Raw genomic sequence first — 18,216 nt, forward strand, 5'->3', positions numbered from 1 at the left:
GACCTTACCTGCTTCTCCTCCCGAAAGCACTAACTCTGAGTCAGTGCCTTCCAACTCGGAAATTCTTACAGACCTTCCTAAATATTTGCAGGACTGTAACAGTGCTCCTCTCATCAGAGTATTCCAAGAACATTAGAAGTTGTCCAGCAATGATCCCCAGGAATGTAATGTGGTTCAACACGACATCCAGCTACTTCCTGATACCCGGCCGATTCGTCAACCCTTCTACTGCATCAGCCCATACAAAAAGGAGGTTATGCGTGCTGAGGTACAGTACTTTCTGGATCATGGGCTGGCCACCCCTTGTGAGTCCCCTTATGCCTCACCCTGCATCTTGGTGCCGAAACCTCACGGTAAAGTATGATTATGTACAGACTATAGGAAACTGAACCTCGTGACCGTCATGGATGCTTACCCTTTACCTCGAATAGATGATATCCTTGGCGCCGTAGGTAATACTACTTATCTTTCCCAGATTGACTTGTTAAAGGGCTACTATCAGATTAGTCTGACAGAGCGGGCTAAGGAAATATCTGCCTTCACCACTCCTTTTGGCCTGTACAGATATGAACGCCTTCCTTTTGGACTGTGTAATGCCCCGGCCACCTTCCAGTGAGCTGTCAACCGCGTCATCCATGGCCTAGAACACACCTACGCCTACTTGGATGACATCGTTGTGGCAACTGACACTTGGAACGAACATCTCCTCCAGCTGCAACGATTGTTCTCCAAGCTCCTGACAGCTGGCCTTACCATCAACTTGGGTAAGTCCACCTTTGCTAAAGGTAAAGTGCGTCATCTTGTGTTACGGCCCTATTGGGTCGCAACTGGGGTTCTTCTCTGATGTTATTAGAGTTTGGGGTATCCGGCCCCAAGTTAGTAGTGGCTTTCAAGGGGTGTGTTCCATAACGCAAGTAAATTAAAGGGGAATGGATACAAATACACTAATAAATATATATATATTCCACCACCATATATAAATATCTCACAGTCACTCGCTGGGTCTATAACTACACTTATGTACAAAAACTTGTCTTCCTCCGAAGACTCAGGATGTTTCACAGTGCTCACGATGAGTAGCCCTGGTTCTCTTCTTTGTGGCCCATGATGAATCCTTCGATTCTCTAGGCGAATCTACACTGGCCACAGGCCAGCCAAATCACAGTCCCACTGGGTGCACCGTCGTGGAGGCCTTCAACCACAAATCCAGCCTGTAGCTGGCAGGTTCCAATCAGCTCCGCTGTGTAGGCCACTCCACGACCGATACTAGGGTTGCAAGCCCTAGGCAGGAGCCTCGTGTGATTCCACAGATCACTCTCCTCACCAGTGGCTAGTCTCTTTCACCAGTCAACCCCCGGGTACGACGATTTCTCAACTCTGCCACGTCACAGGCAGGCTAACACTCTCAGCAGTGTTCGTCCGGGAGTAACTCACAGCTTCTTCAGCAAACACGTGGAGAGACTTTGGCTGTCTTGGGTAGACTGCCCATCGTCCAATCCAGCAGTCCCAGGTCGACTCTGTAATCAGACATGTCATCAGTACTAGGGACACCCTAGGGCACCTCACTTACAGGCTTAGACACAAACGCGCACCTATCCACTCCATAGATGGCGTTGCTGTCTAAGCGCCACCTTGCCAGAGGTCAGCAGCGGCTATGTTACGAGCTGATTAAGACGGGAAACCAGCCCCTGTGTCCGGTATATCTCGTCCTCACTAGATGGCGTCGTCCATTTGGAGGGAGTTTCGGGAGCTGACCCACAGATGGCGTTGTCGTCACTGCCCCGTGCTCGGACGCTGGACTCGGGTCCGTAACATCTTGGTCATGTGATAGGAAATGACAGCCTAGCTCATTTAGCCATTCATACTCAAGCCATTCAGCATTACCCACAACCTACAACCAGGAAGCAGCTCCTGCGCTTCCCTGGCCTTGCATCTTACTATCGTAGGTTTGTAAAAAAATTCAGTATGGTAGCGACACCACTGATTAATCTGACCAGACCCTAGCAACGGTATCATTGGACCATTCAACAGACCGTTGCCTTAGAACAACTAAAGTCTCTGCTATGTTCTAATCCCATTCTCGCCTCTCCAGACATTACGAAGCCCTTCATCATCAATGTCGATGCAAGTGGCACCGGCATCGGGGGCGTTCTAATGCAACAGCGTGGCGAAGAGGTTCTTCCTGTCAGCTACTACAGCAACAAATTGAAGCCTCATCAGAGGAACTATAGCACTATAGAAAAAGAACTCCTCTCCATTGTCCTGAAACTTACCTACAAGGTAATCAGTCCATTACCATCTATTCAGACCACAATCCCTTACGATTTCTGAAACAAGCCCAATTCAGCAATCAACGTCTTCTACGCTGGGCTCTGTACCTGCAGAACTTTAACCCTGGAGATATTCTTTATTAAGGGCTCGGATAACATCATAGTAGACGCCCACTCCAGAGTCTACTAGGTAGAGGCAGCTACTCCTACCACTCTACCGTCTAATGAAGTAACTTAATCCGTAAGAGCAGGCTTCGGGGGAGAGCTGTGACAGTAATCTCTTTCAAGAGAGATTTAGCCTGCTCCTTCCTACATCGTGTTACTTCTATACTTCTTCAACATCATGGTACCACATTCAAGAATAGTATATAAGTGTAATAATAGACGTCTCTACAGGGGGTACACTACCCTACTCTCACTCTCCTCACCCCCCCCCCCCCCCCTCACTGTCGGCGCACCACCTCGTCGATCACCAAACGACCACTTCAAACCAACACTCTCCCTATTAGTGTATCAGCGACTTCACACGAATCCAGCGCCATCTGCATCATCTATATATAGTCTTGCACGAGCAGTTGGCCTCAGAATATTCTTGTGCTCTCGAGCTGACGCTTCTATCTAAGCATACATCCTGTATATTAGTAGAGGTTTCAGCCAGCCCACTATTCTCAGCACCTTTAACTAATTTTGTCTTGCTTATTGTAGAGTAACGAAATCATTATTTTATTTTATATTGTGTTTTGTCTTTGTATATATTTTGATCTGCACTGTACATAGCGAAGGGATTATCTTTATTTTGTTTATAATTGTTTAAAATAAATTAAAGTTCATTATTTATAAGATTTGTTTTGCGTGTTTTTCCCTTTCACTTTACCACAGGAGACAACCACCAAGCAGTCAACGTTTTGTTTCTCTTTTTTTATAATGTGATTGGCATTTACACCAGCCATAGAGAAGACTGCCTTAACACCTACATTTCTCATCACAATATATATATATATATATATATATATATATATATATATATATATATATATATACATATATATATATATATATATATATATATATATATATATATATATATATATATATATATATATATATACGAACATGTACTGATTTCCAAAATGCTAAACAAATGTGGGTTTGATTGTCCAAAGAGTGTTTTCCGCCCTATTCCTAGGCTGTTAATGACGTTGAATCGACATCGATAACTGTGATTCAACTTCAATAATGATGATTTGAGTCGACTCATTATTCGACCATGTTGTGCCAACTGGGAAAGAAGTGAGAGGGATGAGAGAAAACGCGAAAAGGGGAGAGAGAATGTGAGGGAGAAAGACAAGGAAAAAGAGACAGGGAGTCAGTGAAGAGCCGACCTGAAGCCATGGAAGAGAATAAATATGATTAAGGAAAGAAAGGAAGGAAGGAAGGAAGAGAAGGGGAGGGAAGGGAAAGGAAGGTAGGGAGTCAAGGAAGTGGAGATAGGGAAAGGAAGGAATGAAGCCTCTGAATGGGAAGGAGGGAGTCAAGGAAGGGCACACCGGGACGCAGGTAAGAGGGGTCAGGAAGCCTTGAGATGGGACTGGAGGGGGCCAGTGAAGAGAAGGCAGGGAGAGTCACGGAAGGGGAGGTAGGAAGCCAGGAAAGGTGAGACAGGGAGATAGGGAGAGTTATTGCAGGGTGGCAGGAAACTTGGGAAGGAAAATAAAAGAGCCAGGGCTGGGGTAGCCGAGATAGTCATGGAATGGGGAGTGAGGGAGGGTCTGTGAAGAGAGAAAACCAGGGAATGTGAGGAAGGGATCGGGATGGATGGAAAGAGAGCCCTGGAAAGTAGGGAAGCAGGGATGAGGAAATAGGGAGGGAGAGAGGAAGAGAGTGAGTAAGGTCTGGGAAGAGAGGGAGCCAGGGAAGGGGAGGGAGGGAGCCAGGGAAGGGGAGGGAGGGAGGGAGTTATGGAAGGGGAGGGAGGGAGGGAGGGAGCCAGGGAACGGGAGGGAGGGAGCTAGGGAAGGGGAGGGAGGGAGGGAGCAAGGAGTCTGGAGGGAGGGAGCCAGGGAAGGGGAGGGAGGGAGGGAGCCAGGGAACGGGAGGGAGGGAGCTAGGGAAGGGGAGGGAGGGAGGGAGCAAGGAGTCTGGAGGGAGGGAGCCAGGGAAGGGGAGGGAGGGAGGGAGCCAGGGAACGGGAGGGAGGGAGCTAGGGAAGGGGAGGGAGGGAGGGAGCAAGGAGTCTGGAGGGAGGGAGCCAGGGAAGGGGAGGGAGGGAGGGAGCCAGGGAACGGGAGGGAGGGAGCTAGGGAAGGGGAGGGAGGGAGGGAGCAAGGAGTCTGGAGGGAGGGGAGAGTCTAGGAACACACTCACTCACTAAACTCCACATAGCAATTTCCTCTTGCCCATTCAGACGAACTTCCTCGTAAGATTGTCCTGATATAAGTAATAAGATGAAACTTTACACTTTCGCATCACTTTCCTCCCTCAAGTAACTCTACTGAAGGGTGAAGACGCTCCAGACCCACCCTCAAGTGACTCTACTGAAGGGTGAAGACGCTCCAGACCCACCCTCAAGTAACTCTACTGAAGGGTGAGGACGCTCCACTCATGCTCCAGGCCCACCCTCAAGTAACTCTACTGAAGGGTGAGGACGCTCCACTAACGCTCCAGGCCCACCCTCAAGTAACTCTACTGAAGGGTGAGGACGCTCCACTAACGCTCCAGGCCCACCCTCAAGTAACTCTACTGAAGGGTGAGGATGCTCCACTAACGCTCCAGGCCCACCCTCAAGTAACTCTACTGAAGGGTGAGGACGCTCCACTCATGCTCCAGGCCCACCCTCAAGTAACTCTACTGAAGGGTGAGAACGCTCCACTAACCCTCCAGACCCACCCTCAAGTAACTCTACTGAAGGGTGAGGACGCTCCACTAACGCTCCAGGCCCACCCTCAAGTAACTCTACTGAAGGGTGAGGACGCTCCACTCATGCTCCAGGCCCACCCTCAAGTAACTCTACTGAAGGGTGAGAACGCTCCACTAACGCTCCAGGCCCACCCTCAAGTAACTCTACTGAAGGGTGAGAACGCTCCACTGACGCTCCAGGCCCACCCTCAAGTAACTCTACTGAAGGGTGAGGACGCTCCACTAACGCTCCAGGCCCACCCTCAAGTAACTCTACTGAAGGGTGAGGACGCTCCACTCATGCTCCAGGCCCACCCTCAAGTAACTCTACTGAAGGGTGAGAACGCTCCACTAACGCTCCAGGCCCACCCTCAAGTAACTCTACTGAAGGGTGAGAACGCTCCACTGACGCTCCAGACCGTAAACAAAACCAGCTGCAGCATTTTAATAAAACAGGAATTTAATCAAACATCACCGTGAACTATTAATCTAATATTAAAAATTATTAAGCTGAAAAAATATCGAAAAATTCCTCGAAATACTTGGTAAACAACGGGGCTCTCACACCTAAGAACCCTAAACAATATTTATCCCAAATCTCAGAGAACTTTATAACACAGCTCACGAGAATTAAAGTTAAATAAACGCTAATTATCTGTCAATAAAGTTCTCACCAAAATTAGTCGAATATAACCTGATAACACAAATTTGAACGCTTGATAATTGTTTAGTGTGTCGTGCATAACACAAATTCGAGAAAGATTTAACAGTTAGGGAGTTACAGACTCACAGAGTCAAACCCATATGTTAACAGACTAACAGAGTTAAACTCACATATTAACAAAATCGTAGAAGTAGATTCACAGAGTGAGACCCATATACTAATGGACTCAGAGTGTCCGAGTCCCATATTATTGGACTCAAAATCGGATTTCCACATAACCAGGCTGACAGACTCAGATTCACATATTAACCGACTTACAGATTCAGATACTTAGAAACTCATTGTCAGAATCACATAATCATGTTAGTCAAAAAATTAACAGAATCTGAATAACAGAGTCAGACTAAAAGACTCACACATTAACTGACTTGTAGATAACAAAACTCACATCAAGACACTCACAAACATGAGGACTCATATTAAAATTCTAACAAACAAAAATAATCACATTAAAGTTCTAATAAACAAGACTAACATCAATATAATCAAATGAAAAAATACAAACAACAAGATCAAAATTAACTGCTTCACCAGCTACAAGACTCATATTAACTGACCCAACAGCAAGACACGTACTAGCAAACTCACCACCAACACGACTCATCATAACACACTCACCCAACAGCAAGACTCATGCTAAGAGACTTACCACCAACACGAGTTATGATAACAGACTCACCCACCATCAAGACTCATGATAACAGACTCACCCAACAACACGACTCACACTAAGAGACTCACCCAACATCACGACTCATGATAACAGACTCACCCAACAACACGACTCACACTAAAAGACTCACCACCATCAAGACTCACAAACGCTGGGCCAGAATTACTTTGTGTGTGTACATAACGTTCATAAATATAATTATTAACTATAAGTCAATTTTTTTTTAAATATCAAAACAAAAAATTTATCTGAGGCAGATCTAATGGTGCAACATTTAAGTTAAGTTATACATTTAAGTTATCTTGCGTCCAGTAGCTAGGTTTGCGACGGTCGGGTCTATAAGAGAATTTCATTTAACTATATCAATCAAATACATTGTGTTTGACATATATTGATATGAATGTCTATATTTCTCTCTGTCCGAAGTAGGACGGCAGATGCTCGGGGCTAGCCTCTCCAAACTTTACAAGAGGATAATTTAAGGGTAAATGTCAGTGGCTAGTCGGGGTCTGTCCCAGAACTACCTATTAAGAACTTTGAGCATCCATCATGAACCCAATGACTATCATAAAGTTTGAAATCGGAAATTCACTTTCCGTAGAGTCTGTGCTTTCTCCCACCATTTGCTTGAAAGAAAACGAATTCATTCAGATTCGAAAAACATTCGGGTTCCTGGACTGTCATCTGAAGTCCAGGAATCCGAATGTTTTTCGAACATGAATGAATTTGATAGAGAAAGAGAGAGAGAGAGAGAGAAAGAGAGAGAGAGAGAGAGAGAGAGAGAGAGAGAGAGAGAGAGAGAGAGAGAGAGAGAGAGAGAGAGAGAGAGAGAGAGAGAGAGAGAGAGAGAGAGAGAGAGATTCTGTCTGAGGTTGGAGACCAGATGTTTGGGGCTAGACTCAGTAACTTTGCATGGTGAATGGTAATTTTGTAAAGAGTATCTTAAAGGGGTGTGGTTGGCCTAGTGCTTCCTTGAAGTAAGCACGGTCCCAGTGCCCCTTCTCCACAAAATCTGTGGATTTGAAATGTCCAGCCTGGAGTCCATAGACTTTAGCATAAGTTTATATTACCATCAATTAATATTTTTTTTGTCAAAACGTATGTTCAAATGACAGAGTTGTATTCTGGGTGAAACCTTTGCTTAGGGTTAAGGGCTGAGGTGACGGGGGGAAGAGTGTGAGTGTGTGCAGGCAGAGAGGTGACAGAAGAAAGGCAAATGTGAGCAGAGAGGGAAGTGACAGAAGAAGGGCGATTGTGTGAGTAAGGAGAGAAGTGTCAGGTAAAGATGTGTATAAGCAGGAGGAGAGAGAGGAGACGAGAGAAGGGCATGTTTGAGGAAGGAGGGAGGTGATGGGCAAAGGACCGATTACGCAGGAGAGGGGGAGGAGAGGAGACGATGGAAGGGTGTGTCTGAGTAAGCAGATGGTTGATGGGGGAAGGGCTTGTGGGAGCAGGGAGAGAGAGGAGACAAGCGGAAGATGTGGGCAGCCAAGAAGGAAACGAGGAAATTGCATGTGTGTGTGTGCATGGAGGGAGGAAACATGGGAAAGGCGTTTGTGTACTCGGAATGGATAGGGAGTGTATGCGGGAGGGCGAGGTAAGTGGGTAGGTTATGGGGAGGGTGTGTAAGGGAAATGTAAGTGATATGAATATATTTACAGCGATGAGGAGACCTGGTATATATGCTTGTTAAAAAGTGACAAGAAGGTTGTGTGTCGGGGAAGATCTGGGATAAGGGCTGTTACAGGAGGGTCGGGGTCGACCCCCCTAGTGCAACTTTCCGGTGCTTGAGACGAGGCAAGCACCGGGTTGACCCGGGGGCCGTCGATTAGTCTAATTTTAATTTACAACCATATATTAATAAAGATTTGGAATTCGAAGCTTATGAGAATATTAAACAAACTAAAATTAATTTGTCACATAACATGAGATTCTTTATGTAAATCTTTTAACATATTTACCCGTTCTTGTTAACAACTACTCTGTTTCTTAAACACTGAAGGATTGGTTTAGTCGTGGAATATGTTCATATATAAATTAAGCTTCCTGGTTGGGTAGTTATATTTTCAGATGACCTTAATGCCTTCTAAATTGTGATGGCCTTAATGCCATCCAAATTGAGTCCAAAGGTCTCAATAACCCCCCCCCCCTTCACTCTTCCCCCTCCCCCCTCCCCCACGGCTGACAAGTCCTAAGCTCAACACCAAACCAAACGAAGCTACTTGAAATCTTCAAATAAATAAACGGCTTTTGATTAAAATATATATTTTCCCGGGTGGCTTTTCAATCTAAAATGTCCTTCAATGTATAAAACATCCCAGTCACATGAAAGACCAAAAATCAACCCAGTTCCGCTAACCTACTTTGCTCGTGTGCCCCACAGAGGGATCTAGATTGGATTTGAAAAGATATTGCCTTTTAAACTCTGCAGCCAATGGTATGAATATGTTGCTGGAAAAAATACCAACATATTGTTGCAATTTCAGAGGCGAGTTTTGAGGATTGCACATTCACAGATTACTTTTTGCAACGCATCTCTATGTTGCATTTTGCCGGAGTCAGGGAACATAGTAATGGAACTTTGGCTCTCACAAGAGAGTTGCAAAGTGCAGCATATATGCAAAAGCCACCAACACTAAATCGTGGTCTTACAATTAAGATTTTATCAAACAAGTTTGTAACGATTGTAAGCTTCAATAAATAATTGTTAACATTAATAAGAACAAGATAACCAATTACTTTTCTTCTTAACAACCATCCAGTACCATACATGTAAACGGGGATGATTTTCAAGGAGAATAAATTAGTTCTCTGAAATATCCGCTTTAGTGAAATATTTTTTATTCCTTTGAAATATCAATTAATTTTGTCTCATCTCTGACACTCACACGTGTGCTGAAGGCTTCATAGTGGACCAAAAGATGCTGATTTTTTCGTTAAACATTTGCAACCAATTAATACTTGTGAATTGAATTTTATAATATAATATGGACTGTCGTGTTGCAGCCAAATGGCCATTGTTAAGATACCTTTATTCATATTCTCCAAAGATCTCATGATAAAATAATTCAAATGTTTTCAGTATTTTAACAAATCAAAGCCTCAGAAGAAGAATGTTAACTTAAAATTTGCTCACGATATGTCTATCAAAAATATACACGCGTATGGTCTCTCTTTCTCCTAATAAAAGCCCAACCACTTGGACTGGACGGTAGAGTGGATGGGCTCCATTACTCCCCCGCCACCCCGCCCCATCCCCCCATCCCTTCTTAGGGAGCCGGTCGGCCGAGCGGACAGCACGCTGGACTTGTGATCCTGTGGTCATGGGTTCGATCCCAGGCGCCGGCGAGAAACAATGGACAGAGTTTCTTTCACCCTATGCCCCTGTTACCTAGCAGTAAAATAGGTACCTGGGTGTTAGTCAGCTGCCACGGGCTGCTTCCTGTGGGTGGAGGCCTGGTCGAGGACCGGGCCGCGGGGAGACCAAAAAAAAGGCCCGAAATCATCTCAAGATCCCCAAATCCTTATCCTGACCCCTTCCAAGTGCTATATAGTCGTAATAGCTTGGCGCTTTCTCCTGCTAGTCCCTTCCTTCCTTCTCCCAACATGAACCAGAGCATACGTCGGTGCCAGTCGGGAAGCCTGTGACCGTCCATTACCAGGTCTGTGAAACCAATCTTGAGGCTGAGCACGAGGTGAAAGTCACAGCCAATATATTCCTGGTCCTCCGCTATTAGTCTCTTACGGGCTACTGATGCCACCTCTTGGGTGGATTAATCTTTATCAACCAATCTACCAGTCTCGTGGCCACTCTTGGTGAGAGTACAAGTACCTTCCCTCGAGGTCAAGTTCTTGCTGGCATGAAAGAAACATTGGGGGTTATTTTGACACCAACTACTAACAGCCATGAATCATAACGGTCCAGTATTCTTACATATCTCTCATGTTTCTCATATAATAAGTTATTTTGATTTGTTTACCTATTATGCTATACTAAAGCATAATTATGTGGGATATTCCATATATAACTTGGTTTATTACAACGATCAATTACTGCTGTAGTTAACAAACAAAAAATTTCAGATTTCTCTTCAGTCCCAACGTTATTAATTTTGGATCACTAATGCTCGGCCTGCTCACGGTGGTCCTATAGTGCTCTCAGGGTGGTCCTATAGTGCTCTCAGGGTGGTCATATAGTGCTCTCAGGGTGGTCATATAGTGCTCTCAGGGTGGTCATATAGTGCTCTCAGGGTGGTCATATAGTGCTCTCAGGGTGGTCATATAGTGCTCTCAGGGTGGTCATATAGTGCTCTCAGGGTGGTCATATAGTGCTCTCAGGGTGGTCATATAGTGCTCTCAGGGTGGTCATATAGTGCTCTCAGGGTGGTCATATAGTGCTCTCAGGGTGGTCATATAGTGCTCTCAGGGTGGTCATATAGTGCTCTCAGGGTGGTCATATAGTGCTCTCAGGGTGGTCATATAGTGCTCTCAGGGTGGTCATATAGTGCTCTCAGGGTGGTCATATAGTGCTCTCAGGGTGGTCACATAGTGCTCTCAGGGTGGTCATATAGTGCTCTCAGGGTGGTCACATAGTGCTCTCAGGGTGGTCACATAGTGCTCTCAGGGTGGTCATATAGTGCTCTCAGGGTGGTCACATAGTGCTCTCAGGGTGGTCACATAGTGCTCTCAGGGTGGTCATATAGTGCTCTCAGGGTGGTCACATAGTGCTCTCAGGGTGGTCACAGAATGCTCTCAGGGTGGTCATATAGTGCTCTCAGGGTGGTCACATAGTGCTCTCAGGGTGGTCACATAGTGCTCTCAGGGTGGTCATATAGTGCTCTCAGGGTGGCCATATAGTGCTCTCAGGGTGGTCATATAGTGCTCTCAGGGTGGCCATATAGTGCTCTCAGGGTGGTCATATAGTGCTCTCAGGACTATCTTGAGGTTATCTTTAAATGATTTCGGGGCTTTAGTGTCCCCGCGGCCCGGTCCTCGACCAGGCCTCCACCCCCAGGAAGCAGCCCGTGACAGCTGACTAACACCCAGGTACCTATTTTACTGCTAGGTAACAGGGGCATAGGGTGAAAGAAACTCTGCCCATTGTTTCTCGCTGGCGCCCGGGCTCGAACCTGGGACCACAGGATCACAAGTCCAGTGTGCTGTCCGGTATGCCGACCGCTCCTTCGACCGACCGGGTGGTCGCATAGTGCTCTCAGGATGGTCGCATAGTGCATTTGAAGGCATAGACGACGTTGGTTTCCTTTAGGGCGTTCTGTTTGGTGTCTGGGGTTACTTTTTCATGAGCAGCTTGGCCGTATTTTTTTTATAGTTAATTGTCAGTTGTATTTTCAGATATTTGTCTGTAGGGATAACGTTCCTATCAACGTTATCTTTCAGGACCCTTTCCTCTGTTTTATGAGCCGTCGAAAAAGAAGTTCCTGTAAAATAGTCTAATAAGGGGTACAAGTGTCGTGCTAGTTGACTCAACGACCACGCTAGCGACCTCACCCGAGGTGTAGAGAAAGGAGTTTCTGCCGTCGGCCACGCTAGCGACCTCACTCGAGTTGTAGAGAAAGGAGTTTCTGCCGTCGACCACGCTAGCGACCTCACCCGAGGTGTAGAGAAATTAGTTTCTGCCGTCGGCCACGCTAGCGACTTCACCCGAGGTGTAGAGAAAGGAGTTTCTGCCGTCGGCTATGCTAGCGACCTCACTCGAGGTGTAGAGAGAGCAGGTTCTGCCGTCGGCCACGCTAGCGACCTCACTCGAGGTGTAGAGAGAGCAAGTTCTGCCGTCGGCCTCGCTAGCGACCTCACTCGAGGTGTAGAGAGAGCAGGTTCTGCCGCCGGCCACGCTAGCGACCTCATTCGAGGTGTAGAGAGAGCAGGTTCTGCCGTCGGCCTCGCTAGCGACCTCACTCGAGGTGTAGAGAGAGCAGGTTCTGCTGTCGGCCACGCTAGCGACCTGCTTCCTTGAAACTGCTTGATGGAGTGTTTCTTCTCCCCAAGCCCGACCCGAGGCCTGGCTTGACTTGTGAGAGATTGGTCCACCAGGCTGTTGCTTGGAGTGGCCCACAGACCCACATATCCATTACAGCCTGGTTGGTCCGGCACTCCTTGGAGAAAGTGATCTAGATTTCTCTTGAAGATGGCCAGGTTGTTCCGGCAATATTTTCTATGCTCGCTGGGAGGAGGTTGTTCAACATCCTAAGGGGGCATAACCCAGGTTTTGGTGAGCGTTATTTAAAGTCGAGTCTATGACACAGAGAGTAGAGGTGTTGGTCTGGGTTCCTTGCACCATGTGTATGCATACATGCCTCTATACAAGTCGCCATCATACAGCGGTCCAGTTTTGAGGATAAATGTACAAGTACTTGACGGGAAATAAGAAATATGAGAGAGTGTATGAGTGATGAGTGTGTCGTTAACAACACACGCTGATACGTCACACACTGTCTTAAAAATCTGTTTCGTGACGCACTTATGTATGACGCATTGTTTCATGGTGCACTCTTGCATGACGCACTCTTGCATGACTCACTGTTGCGTGACGCACTCTTTCATGACGCACTCTTGCTAGGTGCCCTCTTACATGACGCACTGTTGCATGACGCACTCTTGCATATCAGTACATTTCGTTACATTACACACACTGGTAAATTACTAAGTGTTATATGCCACACTGTTACACTCAATGTTACGTGACAAACACATTGGGCAACTTGTAATGCAAGACACTGCAAAAACCTGCAGTGAATGACGTGCATGACCAGAGACAGTGAACAGCTGCAGTGGAAAATATTTAGAAATGCGGTTCACTACCGGGAGGTAACTATAGGATATTGAATCTTTCACCGCCAGCACTAGTACGCGGTGTGGTATAGGCAGTCACAGTGAGAGGTTGTGTTAGCTGGAGCTCCGATTGTAGTAACATTATTATAGCAATAATGGAAGGATTAGTGAAGGAATTGATGAATCTAGTTGGAACTCTGAGAGCAGAGATGGATTCCCTACGAGAGGAGGTACGACAGCTGAAACATCGGGAAGAAACGAAGGAGGAGACCAATATTAACCAGACCACGTCGTGGAAAGTCGTTAAGGACAGGGGTCTTAAGAACACCATGACATGGCCGCCTACAGACGCCCTAAGGGCAGCAAATTCATTTGCCGTGTTGGAGGACAAGTGCTGTGGTGAGCCTGCAGTTCACTCGGAACGGAAATCAGCGAGGAGCGGCGGAGCGCAGGCCCCTCAGGGTGCTCAGAAAGTTAAGGAGGTACCGGAGCGAATTTTGGTTGTGGGAGATTCCCAGGTGAGGTATTTAGACAGAACGTTTTGTGCCAGAGATAGGGGGAACAGATTAAGGGTTTGCTATCTGGGAGCTGGAATTGGAGATATTGTTGACAACATGACAGTTATTATAACGGGAAATTGGGAACAAACCCTTGATTTGTATTAGTGCAGGGGATAATGATGTTGGACGAGTTAGGAGTGAGGAACTGATAAAGAAATTTAACAAAGCCATAGAATTAGTTAGGAGCAAGGGAGGAATCCCGATCATATGTGGCATTCTTCCAAGAAAGAGCGTTGGGAATGAATAGTTGTCGAGGGCACTTGGTGTCAATTGCCGGTTGGAAAGATATTGCAAATCAAATGCAATATCTTTCATAGACAACTGGGAACACTTTTATGGAAGAAATGAAATGTATGCTCGTGATGGGGTGCATCTATCGAGGGCTGGGGTTGTTGCTGTTGCGAACTCGTTGGAACCAGTGGTTAGAGGTGTTTGAGTTTAAACTGTTAGTAGATAGTGGTATGGGAATTGATAGGGAGGAAGGAGGTAATAAAAATATGTGTTTGTTGGAGAAACAAATTGGCAATATGATCAGGGAAAGAAAAGGGCCTCAAAATAACAATTCACTTAGGGTATATTACACTAACAGTAGAAGTCTAACAAACAAAATAAACGAGTTAAATGCTCCTATCTGTACAGAAGAAATAGATATTATTTCACCTACCAAAACGTGGATGAATGTAGAAAATAGAGAACTATTAGCTGAATATCAAATAAATGGATTTAAACTATTTCACACAGATAGATATATTAGACGAGGAGGGGGAGTAGCCATATATGTTAGGGACAATTTGAAATGTAGTCTCAAAGAGGGAATCAAGACTGAGCCACAAACATAAACTATTTGGATAGAATTAAACTAAAAAGCAAATATTATTATAATAGGAGTTATATATAGGCCACCAAATTTAGACAGAATGGAAGCAAAGCATCTATGGGATGAGATATCTAGAGCATCTAGATCTAACAGTATTTACATCATGGGTGACTTTAATTTTAGTGGAATAAACTGGGTGAACAAAACAGGGAATAATGAAGCAGAAGATTTTCTAAAAATAATTGACGATTGCTTTCTTACGCAACACATTAAGGAACCAACGTGGGGAAATAATATTTTAGATTTAGTGTTAACTAACAGGGAAACACATATTAAGGACATGGAAATAGGGAGTGAGCTAGGGAACAGAGATCATAAAGAAATCAGATTTAGCATTGAATGGAATAGATCTGTAGGAGAAAATTCTGTTAAAGTGCCTGATTTTCGAAAAGCTGATTTCAATAGCCTAAGAAATTTTTTGGGTCAAATAGATTGGAAAGTCTTGGGTATGGGGTGTGGGCCGGTCTTGGAGCTAGACGTGAACCCAGCGATAGGTGACGTAAAAGGGGATTTCGATGTGGATTCAAAATATAACCTATTTAAAAATATTCTAAGCAAAGCCCAGGAACGTAGTATACCATATAAATTGAATAGATCGAATACTAATGATCCAAAGTGGATAACAAATGATCTGAGGAACCTTATAGGTAAAAAGAGAGCGTGGTACAAAAGGATTAAGAATGGGGAAGTTAGTTTAGAACAGGAATTCGTACAACTGGTTAGATATGTTAAAAAAGAGATAAGGAAAGCAAAAAGAAACTACGAAGTTCGCATAGCAGGTGTGAGATTTTTTTTCTTTGACAGGTTATCAAAAGAATTAAGTCCTATGGATGTTACGTTAATCGCAACTACCTCGCAAGAGAGGCAGACCTTAAACAGCAAGAGCTGCCAGTGGCAGATATTTAATCTTAAAGCCTAAGATCATAGGACCGCGGGAGCAAACTGCCAGGCGAATCCACACGGGTAACACCTGTCACTTAGGTCGCTGGCTCCTCCTAGTTTGACAACTAATAAAGGGTAGCCGACGGATTCTCACCTCTTATTTATAGAAGTGTGGGGCTGTGCAATGGACTCGAGCTTCAGATACAGAATATGAACATAAGCAGGCAAAGCGTTGCAGAACATAAAATGTGGGGCAGTAATATTGGAAGGTTTGACGTAAACGACCGTTTCTATAACAAAACAATTTATTCACAAAACAAGAACTAAAACTTCTACACAGTGAATTTACGTTACTTTACTGTCACTCCAGTGGCACATTAAAGTACAGCTAATCAACAGAATGATGGACCCACGGTCTCCTTATCCTGTCGTCGCTGACTGAACAATAACACTAACTGAACAAAGTGGTGCCCACTGGTGACGCAAGCTTGCAATCAATATTGTCACGGCTTCACGGTGACCAATACTATAATCACAAAATCTTGACTGGCGCTCGCTGCCCACAACGAGGTACCAAGTAACAAGGCGGTTAATCCAAGAATGATAACCCCTTATAAAAAATCTTACGTTAACACTTGTCTCTCAGGACAATCAAAACAAAAGTTACTCTAATTGAATTTAAACAATTACGTTAACACACACGTGTCTCAACGACACTTAACTGGCAGCAATAACTCGTAAATCAATTAATTACATCAACTTGAAAGTCAAGCATTCGGTGAGTAATTCCCAATTAATTACTGAATACAACAGCCTATTAATTCAGACGAGTATTGATAAAGCCTACTGTCTCTCAACTGACAGTTCACTTCCGGTCTTACGACAAGATTACCTTAACGAGGGTAGACTACTGTACCACACACAATGTTCCAATACTCCGTGTAAACAACAACATCAACACCTGGTGAATTCACTAAGTGGCGATTACTAATTCTCCTTAATTAGCTACGAGTGCTTAATCACTCTGTCCACAGACAGATCTGATCAGTCCAACGAATTACGGAAGCTTAATTACAGCGCAATTGACTCCGATCATAACAGACCGTCAACCCCTTACGTTAATCACTCACTTAACGACAGCTCGTTAAATCGTTAACACTACGTTAGTCTTCACTTGACAATTCCTCCACTGCGTGAACTTCACTGTGACTGTTGCCTTTACACGTCCCTACGTTAATCACAACAATGTTCAACGAACAAGTGACCTCGTTAAGTAAATCGTGACCCCCAGTGACGTTAACGGACTTTAATTCTCACGGAATCCTTCACAGTACACAACGCCTTCCACCGAGGTCAAACTTTTCTACGGTTTACACACACAGTACATCACAGTACACCACAGTACATCCTTGCCACTCACGGCAAAACTTGTAAATGACTTCCCCCCAGTAAATTATCCACCAATAATTCACACTTTACCACAACACAACAGTAAAATATATAACCAAGGGAAATCTCCCTGTTACCACTTTTCACTGCTGAAAAAGGGAATCAAATTACAGGAATACATACACGGCACATAGAAACAATAGAAGTAAATAACTCACTTTACTCTACCTCTGAATGTGTCACTAGGTGTCTTCACACACGTCATAAATCACAGTTGGGCCCAACCTCAACTTGATGACGGCAACAGGGTAGACTCACACGTCTCCAATTCCCATTCACCTCCCCAGGTGGTCCCAGGGACAAAGGCCAGACGGAACACTGGGGGCGAACCCAGCTTCAGAGTTTTATTACCCAAACGGAAACAGTGTACTTTCATCAATCATGTGGGGCCCCTCAACCTTCTTTCACTCACACATACACGTCAATCACACTCCCACTGCTGCTGCTGGATAATGACGTAGGCATCTTCACTTCCTACACGTGGTCAGGTGGAGCACAGGGTCCTAGACCACGGGGTTAGCTCCACAAACAGAGACCAGAGTGGCGCAGACACACCGGCTTAGGCAAGCCAGGGTGCGCGCAACAGCAGGGATGTGGTACCACGCCCCTTCCACTTGACAAGGTACCCCAGGATACGACGGTACACGGTGTTACACGTTACACGAGACCCGAGATGGAGTCCTTCACTGTTCCTCAGAATTAGAACTTTTAAGGTTTCTCTCATAACACTGAAACCTTTTCTAGCACGTCTCCCAGCAGTATCTTCAAGCACAGATACGATAGACGGCGGATGTCGTTTTCGTAGCCCGATAATTAACGCCTCACTCAGTCCAGTTCCTCTAAGATGGCGTCCCACAATTACGCGGCTAGATGACAAGTTCACACGGCTCGATACAAGCACCTTTCCGATTACCGGATTCTTACGCACGGCACACGGAAAGATAGCAAGATGTAGGCGTGACTTTAGTAACGTTGCAGGCGGTATTTCCCGATGCTTGGCCTAGCACGGGAAATGTCGTCCTCACTATGCAGCGTCCTAGGTAAGAATGTCTTTCCCGCCAATATCATGCCTGTGGTACCATGCAGTATCCCTCAGC

The sequence above is a fragment of the Procambarus clarkii genome, chromosome 29 (genome assembly GCF_040958095.1).
Source record: "Procambarus clarkii isolate CNS0578487 chromosome 29, FALCON_Pclarkii_2.0, whole genome shotgun sequence".
Lineage (NCBI taxonomy): Eukaryota > Metazoa > Arthropoda > Malacostraca > Decapoda > Cambaridae > Procambarus > Procambarus clarkii.